Below are 6,026 nucleotides of genomic sequence, written 5' to 3'. Positions count from 1 at the left end.
CCTTAGAAGTAACCGGAGCCGGACCCTAAACGTCAGTATGCACATAGTCTAATATCCCCTTGCTTTTATGTTTGCTTGTAGAAAACCGCAACCTATGTGCTTTACCAAACACACAATGTTCACAAAATTCCATGCATGGCTTTTCCATGTTCTTCAGCAAACCTTTCTCATCAAGCAGCGATAGACCCTTTTCAGACATATGCCCAAGGCGCATGTGCCACATCCTCATACTTTCCGTCTCTTCTTTACTTTTATTGATTCCAAGTGCCAAATCACCCGTGATAGTTTTCCCCATAAGAGAATAAAGATTCCTATGACGAACCCCCTTCATCACAACCAACAAACCACGAACAACCTTTAAGACTCCAATTTCTAAGATTATTTTGCAACCATTTTCCTCTAATACACCAAGAGAAATAAGGTTTTTCCGCAAATTAGGGACATGTCTCACGTTCCTCAAAGTCCTTACTGCTCCATCATGCATCTTTATTTGAATTGTACCACACCCTATAATTTTACAGGCATGGTTATTCCCCATTAAAATTGTACCACCATCTGCACTTTGGTATGTAGTAAACCACTTCCTATTTGGGCACATATGGTGTGAAGCTCCTGAATCAAGCATCCATCTTTTGGAGATATCATGGTCTTGCTCTGAAACTGAGAAGCAATCATCCTCGCCATTTGAGACATAACTTGCCTCCTGCAAATCTTGTTGTTTACCTCTGGAGTTGTTTTCGTTGTTGGTATACTTCTTGAATAATACTCTCTTATTTGGACAATTTGCTTTAAAGTGCCTAAGCTCGCCACATTTAAAGCATGTTCTTTCCGCAGGAGCTCTAGATTTTGATCTAGACTCCCCGCCCTTTCCCTTTCCTCTTTCATTGTTCCGCCCCCTACTAGCAAACAATCCTTGTGCCTGCTCATTATTTTCTCCACCATTACCAGACATTCCACTAGTAGCAACCTTTCGAAGATCATCCGCTAATAGCAATGTTCTAGTCTCATCCATGGTTAGAGTATCACCCACAAGCATCAATGTTTGAACTAGATTTTCATACTTCTTGGTCAATGAAAGAAGCAACATAAGTGCTTGGTCTTCATCATCAATCTTCACTCCTATATCTTTCAAGTCTGATATAATCCTATCAAACTTATTGGAATAATCCCGGATTGAGGTGTCTTCCTCCATTTTGCATGTATATAATCTAGATTTTAAATAGATCTGATTTGTTAGAGTTTTCACCATAAAGTTATTCTCTAACTTTGCCTAAACGCCAGCTTCCATTGATTCTTCATTTACCAAGAATGCAACATCCCTCTCAAGACATAAGATTATGGCTGCCCGTGCTTCAAGATCTAGCTCCTCCCAATCCTCATCCTTCATACTCACAAGTTTTTGTTCTTTCCCCGCTAACGCCTTATGTAACTTTTGTGATATAAGCAAATTTTTCATTTGCATCCTCCAATAGGAAAAATCATTTTTTCCATTGAACTTTTCAATTTCATATTTGCCGACCTTGACCGATCCACTAGAAGAAGCCATTATAGGCTCTGATACCAATTGTTAGAGTTACAACGGAACTTTGACTTCTAATAGTGATATAAAGTTAAATAAGAAATTAGTATAACATGAACAAAGAATTTGTATGAAGAGATATAAGTGTCTAAAGAAGAAAGATTGAATTTGTATATGTTATTGATATTATTACAAACTAATGATTCATCTTATATAGTAATCCACATACTATAAAATGAATGAAGCATATTACAAAACACATATAAGCCATAAGCTATGTTATTCCTATTATTGTTCTTTACTAATGTTGTATCTTGCCATAATTAGATTTGACTAATTATTCCCACACTACAACATTTTTCTAATATCTAACAACCCTAATAACATTTCCAATCTAGAGTGTAAAGTTGTGGAAACTTTCAATTTTTTGAAACTTTGAGTAGGTGCTGAATGAAGGTTTGAATCCTTTATCAATGCTTGGAAGTAGTTGTAGAGTACCAATGCTTTGAATACAACTTGGCAGAAATGGGTTGGAAGATGAAAAAAAATTGTTTTGATATTTTGAAGAGAATGAATATAAGGGATGTCTCTTTGGGTTTTGGTGGAAAAACGCAACAATTGTCGGCTATGCATCTCCGAAGACACATTTTTTTAAAAAAAAAAAAGTGATTTCGGAGATACATATCTGAAGTCACCCTTTTAGATGTATTCGAATATGCATATCCGAAATATAAAAATATTTTGAATTTTTCACGCCGAATTTGTAAGAAAGTGCATGAGTGTAAAAACAAATTTTCAAAAAATGAAGGTACATATTTAAAAAAATATATATATGATCCATTTATTTATTTGTTTATTCAAGAGATATAATGTGTTTGGTTGTCAATCATTTTGATTAAAATCCCGTATCAATCCAAAAGCTCTAATTATGAATAAGAGATAAGATTGATGACAATCCTTGGCTTCATTTGAATTCATAACAAGTGAGTCTTCCATTAAAGATCCTAAAGCTGCCTTCAACATAACTGTAGGTTCTATATGAGTATTAGGATGATGAATTCGTCTCGAGCTGAACGTGTTTCAGAATGTTTTATCAAACCACTTTTCCCCATCCAAAACTCTAACCATATCTGTAACTTGACACCTTGGGATATTGCCATGTTATCTATGCACTACATTCAAAAGGGTTTATTATTCAAAAAGCCATCACCTCTAAATAATCATCAACATTTCATCAATAACCTCTTGGACAATCTCAAACAATCCATTTCTCTAGCTCTCTTCCATTTCTATCCACTATCTGGTCATCTTGTCACCCAAATAACTCAAAACCCTCTATCATATTCTGTTTTCGTCGATTGCGGTGGTGACAATAATAATCCTGGAGCTAGATTTATCTATGCAACTTTGGATTCAACCATATCTGATATCCTCTCTCCAGTTGATACTCTATCGGTCGTAAACTCGTTGTTTGATCTTGATAGAGCTATCAATCACGATGGTCACACCATGCCTTTGTTATCCATTCAAGTCACTGAGTTATTAGATGGTGTTTTCATAGGTTGCTCCATGAACCACTCTCTTGGTGATGGAACTTCTTTTTGGAATTTCTTTAATACATGGTCTGAAATATTTCAAGCTCAAGGCCAAGGCTATGATCATGAAAATGTTCCCATTTCACGCCAACCCTTTCACCATCTTTGGTTTCCCGAAGGTTATGGTCCACTAATCGATCTTCCATTCAAACATCATGACGAGTTTGTAAGCAGATTTGAAGCACCCAAACTTAGAGAGAGATTATTCCACTTTACATCAGAGTCTATTGCAAAACTGAAAGCAAAGGCTAATAGGGAGTCTAATACAAACCAAATCTCTTTGTTCCAATCCTTATCAGCACATGTTTGGAGAAGTGTAACGCGTGCTCGCGGACTAACACATGATCAGAAAACAAGTTGTAAGTTAGCCATAAACAATAGAGCAAGAATCAAGCCATCTCTACCGCAAGAGTACTTCGGAAACTCAGTTGATGTGGTGAGTACAGAAGCAAGTGTAAGGGAATTGTTTGAGAATGATTTGGGATGGGCTGCTTGGAAGGTGCATACAGTTGTGGTGAATCATGATGATAGAGAGGTGAGAGAGATGTTAGAGAAGTGGTTAGAGTCTCCTGTAGTGTACCAACTTGGTCGCCACTTCGATCCATTCAATGTGGTGATGTCCAGTTCGCCGAGGTTCAATATGTATGGAAATGAATTTGGAATGGGAAAAGCAGTTGTTGTTTTGAGTGGCTATGGAAACAAGTTAAATGGTAATGTGACTGCCTATGAGGGATATGAAGGAGGGGGAGCATAGATTTGGCAGTGTCTCTTTTGCCTAATGCAATGAGTGCGTTAGAATCAGATGAGGATTTCATGAATCTAGTTTCTGTTGCCAATATTTATAGCTTGCCTTGAATTCTGACTAAGCAATCCTTCAAAATATTCACAAAGGAAGAGGAGAAGAACAAAACAGAGAAATAGAGCCAGAACAGAAGAAATACAAACCCTATTAAAGAAATAAAGCGAGAACACATACCAAAGAAACACAGGACGCGGAGAAACGAAAAGTGCGGTGAGAATAAATATAACAGTAGGTCACTTAATGGTGCCAATATACCCTCAACAATTTATGCGGCTGTAATTTTTTGATGAAGTTCACAATGTTTGTTCTTTGTTGTTTCACCATTATAAAGATTACTTCAAGCTTTTTATGTCTTTTTTAATCGATGATGTTTTTATGTTTGATTTTTTTTAGTAATCATCAACATCTATATGCACATAGAATCGCACTTGCGACCTGTGTGGTGAGAGATTCAATTTTGCACTCATTAGCTTGTGACTTGTTAATAAGGCATTTTGAGTATCAAGTGCTAGAACTTTTTTCCTGGAACCTCTATTAGTGAATGCACAAATTTTCATTTTGAATCATATTCTTTGAGTTATCTCACTTCATTTTTTGATTTGTTCCTCATGGTGCCTTTATCTGAGGCAATAAGGAGAACGTGAGTGTGAGTTCTTAAATATTTTGTAAAATAGTGTATCTATGTTGGAATTAAACCAAAAAAATTGAGTAATTTCTTCTCGCTACACAATGAAAATGAAAGAAACAAGAAAGAAAATTTGGGAAAAAAGATGAATTGGGATTTGAAAAAAAATAAGAGGACGAAGAAGAATATTTTTTGCACTCTTTCTCTCTGCCCACTAATCTTATTCACTTTGCAACTGCAAAATTTTGTGAATTTAAGTACTTATAAAATAAGGTTTACCCCCTCTATTTATAGTTTTAGGTTGCTTTCCCCCAAAGCCAAAACCCAAAATAAAAAATCCCAAAATACCTAATTTTGCTAACACTACAAAATTAGGCCTAAGTCGAAATATCTGTCGAGGCAACTCCTTCAACATTTCGACACACACTAGGCTAAACTATTTTGACATAACCTTCCTTTTGTCGAGCAACCTGCTTCAACACAAGGAATTACATTCTCAACACATCACCTAATTCATTGTGTCTAAGTTATGTATATTCATCATAGCTCTCAGTCTTCTGAACAGTTCGACATGCACTCATTTTGTCATGATGTATGTAATCTGATTCTCAGTTCTGCAGTGTTCCATGTTCATCTTCCCTTTAGCTACCTACTCTCGAAGATGATGGAACCTCATTTTGATGTGCTTGCTTCGACCGTGTGCTATCGAGTTCTTCGTTAGATTCATAGATAACAAGTTGTCGATCTTCATGGTAATTGCTCCATGATCTTCTGTTGTAATCTCTTCGACCAGATTCACCATCCATGATGCTTGACATGCACAAAGATAAGTAGCTATGTAATCTGCTTCACATGATGAGAGTGTCACTACTGGTTCTTTTCTCGAACTCCAAGCAACTGGTGTTCCACCTAGCATAAACACATAACCAATTATGGATTTTTTATCCTCATCATCACTGCACCAACTTGAGTCAGTGTAAACCACTAACTTGCATTTGTTTCCCTCATCGGATGCAGGAAACAAAATGCCATAGTTGAGATTTCCATTCAGATACCTTAATATTGCTGCTAGATCTGATACCTTTGGCTTCTTCATGAATCTACTCACCATACCTACATTGTATGTTAGATCAGGCCTTGTGTGACAAAGGTAACGTAATGAACCAATAAGTCTTTTGTACTAGGTTAGGTCGACATCTTCTTCATCTTATTATTTTGACAGTTGCAGTCTTGGTTCTGCAGGTGTCGAAGTCGAGTTGCATTCTTCCATCTCATATCTCTTGAGAATTTAGTTTGCATATCTTCTTTGATGCATCATTAACCCTTTACTACTCTTGTAGAATTCGATGCCAATGAAATATGAAATGTCTCCCAGATCATACATTTCGAACTCTTTGCTAAGATCACCTTTGAAATCTTCGATCTCTTTCTTGCAGCTACCTGTTATCAACAAGTCATCGACATAGAGACATAGTATAAGCAATT

The 6,026-nt window shown here is 36.4% G+C and overlaps 1 pseudogene; it reads left to right on the top strand.

Moving 5' to 3' along the window:
* The first annotated feature begins 2,409 nt into the window (after nt 1-2,409).
* On the top strand, nt 2,410-4,705 carry LOC131655310 (uncharacterized acetyltransferase At3g50280-like; annotated as a pseudogene).
* The last annotated feature ends 1,321 nt before the right edge of the window (nt 4,706-6,026 follow it).

The sequence above is a fragment of the Vicia villosa genome, linkage group LG3 (assembly GCF_029867415.1).
Source record: "Vicia villosa cultivar HV-30 ecotype Madison, WI linkage group LG3, Vvil1.0, whole genome shotgun sequence".
NCBI lineage: Eukaryota > Viridiplantae > Streptophyta > Magnoliopsida > Fabales > Fabaceae > Vicia > Vicia villosa.
The sequence above is the reverse complement of the archived record's forward strand: the minus strand, read 5'-3'. Positions and strand labels throughout refer to the sequence as shown.